This window comes from Pan paniscus, chromosome Y (genome assembly GCF_029289425.2).
Source record: "Pan paniscus chromosome Y, NHGRI_mPanPan1-v2.0_pri, whole genome shotgun sequence".
Classification (NCBI taxonomy): domain Eukaryota; kingdom Metazoa; phylum Chordata; class Mammalia; order Primates; family Hominidae; genus Pan; species Pan paniscus.
In genome coordinates, this window is record NC_073273.2 from 27,523,585 (window position 1) to 27,535,016 (window position 11,432).

The window sequence follows — 11,432 nt, forward strand, 5'->3', positions numbered from 1 at the left end:
TGCCGACTCTGGGAAGCCCGGCCCCTTGTGATCCATTGCAAAGCGAGAGTCACCTCATATTTGGAAAATGGATGCACTCCCAAGTTCAGTGGAGGGATGTGGCATGTAGGATGAAGGACTCTCTTCCTTCTGATTCGGTCTGCATAGTGGGGCCTAGGGTTGGAGCTCTCTCTGTGCGGACTGCCGACTCCCTCTACCTTGGGTTCCATCGACCCCAGCCTGGGACATGGGCCTTGGCAGATTCTGGCCCTTCCTGGCCCTTACATCGCTGTCAGAAACCCCATCTCGTGCTTGGATGCCCCAGTGACTGTGGCTCGTGCCTTTCTGGAAACACTGGAAATCTCTCCTCTATGCATGGTCACCTAAAACCCCAGGAGCTCAGGACAAGGGCCGCCATCCACCTCACTGCTTTCAGAAGAGAATGCTGAGAGTCTCTTACAGACTGTCTCTTGACTTGAGTTCTTCATGAGTGTGTGGTTAAGATGTAATGAGACCAGATGTATTAACTCAGGCAGGGTGCTGGTGGCTCACGTCTGTACTCCCAACATTTTGGGAGGCTGAGGCTGTAGGATCCCTTGAGGAATTGCCTAACCCTGAGGACCTTGAGGCTGCAGTGAGTGAGCCATAATGGTGTCACTGCACTCCAGTCTCGGCAAAAGACAGAGTGAGGCCCTGTCACAGGCCGGCCGGCAGGCAGGCGGAAAGACAACAGCTGTATTATGTTCTTCTCAGGGTAGGAAGTAAAAATTACAGAATACAGCACTTATTTTATTTTATTTTTGGACAGAGTTTCACTCTTGTTGCCCACGCTGGGGTGTAACAGCACCGTCATGGCTCACCGCAACCTCCTCCTGCCGTGTTCAAGCAATTCTCCTGCTTCAGTCTCCTGAGTAGCTGGGATTACAGGCATGTGTTACCACACCCGGCTGATTTTGTATTGTTAGTAGAGACGGCATTTCTCTATGTGGGTCATGCGGGTCTCAAACTGGCAACCTCAGGTGATCTGCCCACCTTGGCCTCCCAAAGGGCTGGGATGACAGGAGTGAACAATTGCACCCGCCCGGCTACGTTTTTTTTTTTTTAAATTTTCAATTTTAATCTATTCATTTTTCTTATTATTTTTTGAGATGGAGTCTCGCTCTCTTGCCCAGACTGGAGTGCAGTGGCGTGATGTCGGCTCACTGCAAGCTCTGCCTCCTGGGTTCATGCCATTCTCCTGTCTCAGCCTCCCAAGAAGCTGGGACTACAGGCGCCCGCCACCACAGCTGGCTAATTTTTTGTATTTTGAGTAGAGACGGGGTTCTTGTGGTAGCCAGGATGGTCTCTATCTCTTGACCTCCGTGATCCGCCTGCCTCGGCCTCCCAAAGTGCTGGCATTACAGGCGTGAGCCACCGCGACCGGCCTATTTATCTATTTATTAACTTGTGTCCAGGTTAGGAAACCAGGTAGTTTTTGTATTTTTTTAGAGACAAAATACAAGGTTTCACCATGTTGCCAGGGCTCCGGATCGAGGGATCCACCTTCCCTTGCTCCCAAAGGGCGGGGATGACAGGCGTGAGCCTACCGCGCCCGGCTCCCCCTTCCCACCTCCAGCTTATCCCTCAGGTGCCTGAGGCCCAGCGGTGGTGTGTGGTTCCCACCCCCAGCGCCCCGTCCTCCAGTCACCGCCGCGGTGTCTGCAAGTGGGTCCTAAGGGAGCTCGTTGGTGTGGGGGTTGAGGCGGTAGAGGGAGACGTGCCCCTCCCATGCAGGGAAGGGCTCCGCCTGGTCTGGCAAACTCAGGTCCAGTGCTCCCCTCTGGTGGGTGCGCGCCGGCTGTGTGAACGATCGCGGTGGGCTTGGGCAGGCGACGCGTGCGCCGGCCGGCCGCCGAGGGGCTACCGTTCTGCCTCCGACAGGTTGTGTGTGGGTTTACTTGGAGGTGCTTTGCCTGGGAGAAAGGAGGCGGTGGACGGGGGGCTGGGGGGCCCTTGCGGGATTGCGCGCACGCGCATTGGCCAGGACCCCCGCCCAGACCGCGAAGGCTGAAGGTTCCCACACGCAGAATTTACCTGGTATGCAGGCCCCCTCCCTTCCCCAGGCGTCCCTGAGCACCTCTGCGGGCCTGACGAGGGGCGACTGGGGGTAGGGAGTGTGACCCACCCTCAGTGAGAAAGCCTTCTGTAGCGATCTGAGAGGTGTGCATTTGGGGTACGGGATCCCCCGGCCTGCCGCCTCTCTCTGCGTTATGGTAGCGCTGCCATAGCGACTCGCTTGCAGAGAACCCTCCTCGGCTTCCCCCTCGACGGGGTGAGGGGGGGAGATGGAGGGTTCCACCGGCTTCCGCGGTGGGGACCGAGGGCGGCTCGTCGCCTACTGTGTAGCCCCCACCTCCCCATTTCCAGACGGGGGAGGATCCCGCCGGTCGGTGCCGGCGTCCTAGCGGTTGGGAGGCTGCGCAAGCGGTGGCTGTGCCTGGCATTCCGTCCGGCGCATGACCCGCTCCACTGTGAGCCGGCTCTCCGCCCGCTCCCCTGGGGAGCAGCGACCAGTGCGGATGACCGTGTTTGCGTGGTACGGGGTTGGGCCACCTGGCCCTAGGAAGCATCCCAAGTGGGGGCCACGCCGGTCTCCCGGAGCTTGACCGGGTCGGAGGATGGACGAGAAATGAGCAACGTGGCCCTGGCGTTGGGTTTGTGGCTGAGGTCGCTTTGGGGTCCCGATGGCGGGAACCAGGGCTCGTGAGGCGGGTCTCGGTGGGTGCCGAGGGCCATCTGGCGTCCTAGGCGGAGTGCCGAGGGACCTCCCTCGTGTCGGTGGCGGTGGGATCCCATGGCCGCGTTTTCCTGGTGGCCCGGCCATGCCTGAGGTTTCTCCCCGAGCCGCCCCTCTGTGGGCTCCCGGGTGACCTTGCCCTCGCGGTCCCTGGTCTTTCCTGTCTGTGCCCCCCACCCCACCTGCGGATCCTCTCTCCCTGAGCGGCTCACCCGCTTAGGCTGTGGTTGCCCCGTCTGGGACCAAACCCGGCTCCGCCTTGTGGGGCGCTGCCGGGGGCCACTGGTTGGCCCTTTGTTCGTGTCCCCGGGTGCGCGCCTTCGGGACCAGGTCGGCGGCTCCCCGCGTGGGTCTGGTGGGCGCCCGGAGGGTTTGGAGTCGGCCTGCGCCGCGTGCAGGAAAGAGGGTTCCGGGGGCTGGCCGTGACGGCGGCGGCGATGGGGGAGCCGCGGGCCCGCCGAAGGCCAGTCGACCGCTCCTGGTACCGCGCAGGGTCGCCTTCGTGCTCGGAGGCCGCTGGTGGTGAGACCCTGGGCACTACAGTCCGCCTCTGGTTCGCTGCCCAAACATCGGGGCCGCCCCGTGCCCGCCGTGCACGAGCGGCTGCTGGTCCCTCACAGCTGCCACGCACGGGTTGGGCGGTCTGCCTCCTCGCACGTTGGTGCGAAGGGTTGGGAGTGGTGATCAGGTCGGGGATGTGTCATGTGGGTGTATGGGATGTCCGGTTCGCCGCGCCACCGCCCCCCTCCCACCGCCCCGCCTTGCTTCCCTCCCTCCCACATACCCCGTTGCCTGCCCTGCCATGCCCATCCTCATGACCTGGACTCCGGGCTCATCCTCCTGAGGCCCGGAGGCCGCTTTCTACTTACATGGTTGATCCTACCAGCACCATATGCTTGTCTCAAAGATTAAGCCATACATGTCTAAGTAGGCAGGGCCGGTCCGTGAAACTGTGAATGGCTCATTAAATCAGTTATGGTTCTTTTGGTCACTCGCTCCTCTCCTAATTGGAAAACTGTGGTAATTCTAAAGCTAATACATGCCAAAGGGCGCTGACCTCCTTCGCGGGGAAGATGCGTGTATTTATCAGATCAAAACCAACCCAGTCAGCCCCTCTCCAGCCCCGGCCGGAGGGTCAGGTGCCACCAGCTTTTGTGACTCTAGATAACCTCAGGCCAATGGCATGCCCCCAGTGGCAGCGACGACCCATTCGAAAATCTGCCTTATCAACTTTCGATGGTAGTTGCTGTGCCTACCACGGTGACCATGGGTGATGGGGAATCAGAGTTCGACTCTGAAGAGGGAGCCTGAGAAACAGCTACCACATTCAAGGAAGGCAGCAGGTGCAAAAATTACCCACTCCCGACCCGGGGAGGTAGTGATGAAAAATAACAATACAGGACTCTTTCGAGGCCCTGTAATTGAAATGAGTCTACTTTAAATCCTTTAGGAGGATCCATTGGAGGGCAAGTCTGGAGCCAGCAGCCACAGTAATTCCAGCTCCAATAGCATATATTAAAGTTGTTTAAAAGCCCGTAGTTAGATCTTGGGAGTGGGTGGGCAGGCTAGCCATGGCCCGTCCCCGCCCCTTGCCTCTCAGCACCCCCTCGATGCTCTTAGCTGAGTGTCCCGTGGCCCAAAGCGTTTACTTTGAAAAAGTTAGAGTGTTCAAAGCAGGCCCGAGCCACCTAGATATCTCAGCTAGGAAAGATGGAATAGAACCTCGGTTCTTTTTTGTTGGTTTTCAGGACTGAGGCCATGATTAAGAGGGACGGCTGGGGGCATTCGTATTGTGCCACTAGAGGTGAAATTCTTGGACTGGTGCAGTTCTGACAAGAGCTAAAGCATTTGCCAAGAATGTTTTCATTAACCAAGAACGAAAGTCGGAGTTCCAAAGACGATCAGATACCGTCGTAGTTCCGACCATAAACAATGCCGACTGGTGATGCCGCGGCGTTATTTCCATGACCCGCTGGGCAGCTTCCCAGAAACCAAAGTCTTTGGATTTTTGGGTTCCAAGGTGAGTATGGTTGCAAAGCTGAAACTTAAAGGAATTGGTGGAAGGGCACCACAAGGAGTGGAGCCTGCAGCTTAATTTGACTCAACATGGGAAACCTCACCCGGCCTGGACATGGACAGGATTGACAGATTGATAGGTCTTTCTTGATTCCATGGGTGGTGGTGCATGGCCTTAGTTGGTGGAGTGATTTGTCTGGTTAATTCTGATAATGAAGGAGACTCTGGCACGCTAACTAGTTACACGACCCCCAAGCGGTCAGCATCCCCCAACTTCTTAGAGGGATAAGTGGCATTTAGCCACCCGAGATTGAGAAATAACAGGTCTGTGATGCCCTTAGATGTCCGGGGCTGCACGCGTGCTGCACTGACTGGCTCAGCGTGTGCCTACCGTATGTGGCAGACGCGGGTAACCTGTTGAACACCATTGGTGATGGTGATCGGGGATTGCAATTATTCCCCATGAATGACGAATTCCCAGTAAGTGCAGGTCATAGACTTGCGTGAAGTCCCTACCCTTTGTACACACTGCCAGTCACTACTACTGATTGGATGGTTCAGTGAGGCCCTTGGATCGGCCCCGCCAGGTCAGCCCACTGCCCTGGTGGAGCACTGAGAAGACAGTCGAACTTGACTATCTAGAGGAACTAAAAGTCATAACAAAATTTCCATAGTTGAACATGTCGAGGGATCATTAACGGAGAAGAGCAAAGCTGCAGAGGCGCCACTGCGTCCTTCCTTCTTGGCTGACTGTGTTCCCCATGTGGCATGTGTGCTGGCGGGGTTGTGCCATTTGTTTGTTGCATGGCCCTGCCTGCCCCGAGAGCCGGAGAACTCGGGAGGGAGAGAGAGGGTAGACAGAGACACACGTGCTGGGATGAAACTGTGTGTGCGTGTCGGGGGGCAGGCTGGATGGCTCACCGGCCTGGTGAGCAGCGGGGAACTGTCCCCTGCCGTGGCCCCCACGTGTGTGTCGGCGGGCGCGGGGGTGGTTCTCGGCATCACGACGAGTTGTGGGTCTCTGTGTCCTCCCTGCCGGGGCTGTCATCCCTCCCTGTCCTGCTGGCTCAGCCCCATCCCACCTGCTCCCGTTGGGGCCGGCCGGGTTCGCATCGCTGCCACTGCCACCATCATTGCCTCTGCCACACCGCGCCACCTGGCCCGGCCTGGCCCACTGGCTCTCCCCAGCCTTCCCACTAGGGCTTCTTGAGGGTAGGGGGCTGGACGCCAGCCCTCCACTCCTCGTCCGCCTCCACCATCCAGGTACCCAGCACTTTCTAGTGCGGAGGTTTAAGGACCCCTTGTGGGGGTCACCTGTCCACCCGTGGGTTGGGTGCTGTGGGCCCACGGGGGAGTCCGTTTGGGAGGGGTCTGCCCCTCCCTCACCTCCACTGCTGACTCCGTCTCCCCAGCTGCCGGGGCCGTGCTGCACTTGCGTGTCACTGCTGATGCCGGTGGGGGCTGTACCCAGTGGCCATCGTGCTGTCGCATGTGTGCCACGCATGTGGCGTATGCCCTGTGCTGTGGGGGCAGGAACCCCCGGGAGCCTGTGGGGTGGTGGCAGCATTTGTCCCTCTCACTCCCGTGGACGGCACCACCTCCCCGTGTTGTGAAACCTTCCAACCCCTCTCTGGAGTCTCGTCCCATTGCTGTCTGACTGGCCGGCCTGAGGTAACCCCTCTGGGGGACGTGCTGTGCCAGGAGGACCTCCCATTGTTGGGAGCGCCCTTGCCAAATCGACCTTGTATGACTTTTAGCGGTGGATCACTTGGCTCCTGCGTTGATGAAGAATGCAGCTAGCTGTGAGAATTAATGTGAATTGCAGGACACATTGATCATCGACACTTCGAACGCACTTGCGGCCCGGGTTCCTCCCAGGGCTATGCCTGTCTGAGCTTTGCTTGCCAATCATTAGCCCCTGGGGGTGCCTCCGGGCTCCTTGGGGTGCACAGCTGGGGGTTCCATGGCAGGGCCCGTGGGGACCTCCATCCCCCCAAGTGCAGACCCGGCGACATCTGCCCTCCTCTCCTGCCATGCCTGCCCCTTCCCCCCCCACCCCCACTGCAGGCCCTGTGTGGTCACGCGTTGGGTGGCGTGGGGGAAGAGGGGCTCCTGGCTGTGAGGAAGAGAGAGAGGTTGGAGCCATCACCTGCAAAAACACAGAGGGAAGAGAGCCCGCTGGTGTTGAGTTCCTGTGGCCACCACCGCGGTCCTGTTTCTTCCCTCAGGGGCTCCCTCGTGCCTCACACAGCTCGTGGTGCAGGGTTTGTTGGTGCTGGTGGGATGGATGGTCCTGTGCGATCATTGTCGTTGCGCATCATCGGTGGTGGAGGCTTGTTGGGCAGGGAGGATGGCAAGTAGGAAGGGTCCACTGGGGAGAGGGTGGGGGAGCATGTCCCAGTTGCCTTAATTTGCTGCCCACCCCTGGTGGCAGCCCGGCGACCGGCCGACCGCCGCTCCAGCGCCCCTCCTCCCCATCACCCCTCCCAGGCACCATCCTCTTCTCCTGCCTGCCCCCCACCTGCCTGGCTTGTGACGTGGTGTGTCCGGGGCCAGAAGCCCACCAAGCGGCCCATCTGGCAGCGCTCATGGCCATGGTCCTGGGGTTCATTTGCCCCTGGTGGTGATCCCCTGGATGCTACAGTGTCATACGCCATCAGGTGCCCACCTCCTGCTCTTGGCTGCGCGGTGCCTGGCACCCCGTCCAGAGCTTTGATGTCAGGGCGGGTTGGTGCTGCCACATCCTCGGACCTGTCCCCCACCTACATTTAGTACGTAGGCAATCCCATGTAACTTATCAAAGCTAGCAAGTCCCTAGACTTGGTGCAGCCACTGTAGGGTTGGCCTCCCAGTAGCATCATTAACATCAATTGTAATTGGTAGGCAATCACGTAGTTTCACATTTCATTACCTGAGTTATACAAATGTGTAAAAAAATACAGTTTTAATAAAAGGGAGTAAAGGATAATAAGAGTAATATTCACAATCTCTAGTTGGAAGACGTAGTGTTTTCTCACAAATGATGCATTCCTGGAGCAAGGTCATTTTGTGTTTGGTTTGTTAAATATCTATTTCCATTTTGACAAACCACTGGAAAATCCCAGCTTCACAAGAACTCTCCATGAGAACGATCACACAAAAGAACACCCATAACACAAAATCAAAACAAGGGTGGTCCAGGATTCACATTAAAGACTCATTACCAAATTTTCTTAGAAGAGGTAAAGAACACAAAGTTACTTTTATGTGACGGAAAACAGAGAGAAAGAGTAAATAGAAAAATAAATGTTATGCAACAACAGTGAAAACCAAGCTATGGAAAAAAATGAATGGAATTGTTTTGTTTGGTATTGATTTCCTATCCTGATATCAGAAAGTACAGGAAAGAACAAAGCAAATTTTTTTGAGACAAATAGAACATAAAACAGATGAATGTTAAAGACTATTTTACAGTGCTAACAAAACTATCTGTGACTTGTTTTTTCCCTTTAAAAATTCGAGTTTGCACAATTACATTTATATAAATTATTGAAATAAAATTGTAAAGATGGAGAACAGACTATGGGGTTGCCAAGGGGAAGGGGTGGAGGAAAACGTGTCAGAGTGTCAGCAAAGATTGCAAGTTGGAGCCTTGTGGTGAGGCTACGGTTCTGTATCTTGACTGTGGAAGTGGTAGTTACAGAGATCTACACCACATAAAAATGCACAGAACACACGCACACACATACACACATACAAAAATGAATGCATACAAAACGGTTGCGATCTGAGTAAGCTTTCTGAATTGTACCTATGTCAGTTTCCAGGTTTTGATAATGCTCTATGGCTATGCGAGATGCCACCACTGGAATTAGTGAAGAGTACCTAAGACATCCCTGGACATTTTACAACTTCCTGTGAATCTATAATTATTTCAAAAGAAACTTGAAAGTCATAGCAGACTTTCACTTCAAAGAGGAAAAAAAACTGAAGATTAATGGAATTGTTGAAGAACATCAAATACTCAATAATCTGTATGAGAGCTGTATTCTGTCCATTCACAGCACAGCTGTCATTTAGCCTTTTCCTGACGTGCCCTGGAGGACTTGAGCTCCTCTTGGATTGCCAAGGCCAATAGTGTTTATTTGTTACTAAATTTGTACTGGACTACCAAAAAATGAAAAGTGATTGAATGATCATTTATAATAACAACAAGTAATTTTACTTATAAAGAGACAATAATGGTAACAGATTTAAATCTTTAGGGTAAAGAATAGGATCTTTGTAAGACAATATTGGCAAAATTTAAAAAGAAAATTAAGGAATCAGAAACATAAGTAGTTCAGTATTGTGAAAAAATTCTTGATCTGAGAAGCAAAAGAACAGTATTTCTGTTTTGCGTTTCTCTCCAAACCTGATGAATCACCTTAGGTGTGTTTTGCTTCTGCGCCAAAGCTGCTGAATCACCTTAGACAATGCATGCCCTTTCCCTGAATATGTTTTCTTTTCTGCAAAATAAAGTGAGATAGATCATCTCCAAGGTCCCCCAAATATTCACATTTTCACCTCCACATGAACTTCAGTTGAATTCCTAATTTCAGTGTGGATAATACATGTGTGCTGCACCACAAGCAGTATGTCTAAACTCTCATGTTGGTCCTAAAAACTAATTATGAACAGTTTGGAAATTCTGTTGTTGTAGAATCTGCAAAGGGATATTTGTGAGTGCTTTGAGGCCATGGTGAAAAAGAAATACCTTCACATAAAAACTCTAAAGAAGGTTTTGGAGGAACTGCTTTGTGATGTCTGCATTCATCTCACAGAGTTAAACGTTTCATTCCTTTGATAAGTCTGGAAACTCAGTTCTTGTACAATCTGCAAAGTGATGTTTGTGAGTGCTTTGAGTTCTATGGTGAAAAAGGAAATATCTTCACATAAAAACTAGACAGAAGCTTTCTGAAAAACTACTTTGTGACATGTGCATTCATCTCACAGAGTTAAACCATTCTTTTGATTGAAAAGCTTGGAAATGGTGTTCTTGCAGAATCTGCAGAGGGATATTTGTGAGTGCTTTGAGGCCTATGGTGAAAAATGAAATATCTTCACATAAAAACCAGAAAGAAGGCTTATGAGAAACTGCTTTGTGATGTGTGCATTCATCTCACAGAGGTAAAGGTTTATTTTCATTGAGCAGATTGGAAACTCTGTTCTTGTAGGATCCACAAAGGGATATTTGTGAGCAGTTTGAGGCCTATCGTGAAAAAGGAAATATCATCCCATGAAATCTTGACAGAAGTTTCTGAGAAACTTCCTGGTTATGTGTGCATTCATCTCACAGAGTTGAAATATTCTTTGGATTGGGCAGTTTGGAAACAGTATTTTTGTAGAATTGTCAAAGAGATATTTGTGAGCACTTGGAAGCCAATGGTGAAAAAGGAAATATCTTCACATAAAAACTAGACAGAAGCTTTCTGAGAAACTGTTTTGTGATGTGTGCATTCATCTCAGAGTTGAACCATTCTTTTGATTGAGTAGTTTGGTAACAGTCTTTTTGTAGAATCTGAAAAGGGATATTTGTGAGTGCTTTGAAGCCTATGGTGAAAAAGGAAATATCTTCACATAAAAAACTAGAAAGAAGGTTTTTGAGAAACTACTTTGTGATGTGTGAATGAATCTCACAGAGTTGAACCTTTCTGTTGATTGAGCATTTTGGAAACAATCTTTTTGAAGAATCTGCAAAGGGATATTTGGGAACACTTTGAGGCCTATGGTGAAAACGTAAATATCTTCACATGAAAACTAGACAGAAGCTTTTTGAGACACATCTGTGTGATGTGTGCACTCATCTCACAGAGTTGAACCATTCCTTTGAGCAGTTCACAAAGAGTCTTTTTGTAGAATATGCAAGGGGATATTTGTGAGTGCTTTGAGGCCTATGGTGAAAAAGAAAATATCTTCACATAAAAACTAGACAGAAGGTTTCTGAGAAACTGCTCTACAATGTGTGCATTCATCTCACAGAGGTAAACATTTCTTTTCACGTAGCAGATGGGAAACTCTTTTCTTGTAGAATCTGCAAAGGGATATTTGTGAGAAGTTTGAGGCTTATGGTGAAAAAGGAAATATCATCGCATAAAAACGTGACAGAATTTTCTGAGAAAATTCCTAGCTATGTGTGCATTCACCTCAGAGAGTTGAATGATTCTTTTGATTAAGAAGTTTGGAAAGAGTATTTTTGTAGAATCAGCAAAGGGATATTTTTCAGCTCTCTGAGCCTTATGGTGAAAAAGGAAATATCTTCAATAAAAACTATAAGAATGTTTCTGAGAAGCTGTTTTGCAAGGTGTGCATTCAACTCACAGAGATAAAACTTTCTATTCTTTGATGAGTCTGGAAACTCTATTCTTGTACAATCTGCAATGGGATATTTGTGAGAAGCTTGAGGCCTATGGTGAAAAAGGAAATATCTTCACATAAAAACTAGACAGAAGATTTCAGAGAAACGTCTTTGTGATATGTGCATTCATCTCACAGAGTTGAATCATTCTTTTGAATGAGAAGTTTGGAAACAGTCTTTTCAGAGAATCTGCAAAGGCATATTTTGAGCATGTTGATAGGTATGGTGAAAAGGGAAATATCTTTACATAAAAACTGGACAGAAGCTTTCTGAGAAACTTATTTG

The 11,432-nt window shown here is 51.3% G+C and overlaps 1 non-coding gene and 1 pseudogene across 1 annotated transcript; one reads left to right on the top strand and one right to left on the bottom strand.

Moving 5' to 3' along the window:
* Positions 1-260: 260 nt before the first annotated feature.
* Positions 261-3,565, bottom strand: LOC129395643 (proline-rich protein 2-like; annotated as a pseudogene).
* A 2,954-nt stretch (positions 3,566-6,519) lies between these two features.
* Positions 6,520-6,671, top strand: LOC129395799 (5.8S ribosomal RNA). The gene has a single exon (XR_008623012.1). It is a non-coding gene; the product is annotated as a 5.8S ribosomal RNA (ribosomal RNA).
* The last annotated feature ends 4,761 nt before the right edge of the window (positions 6,672-11,432 follow it).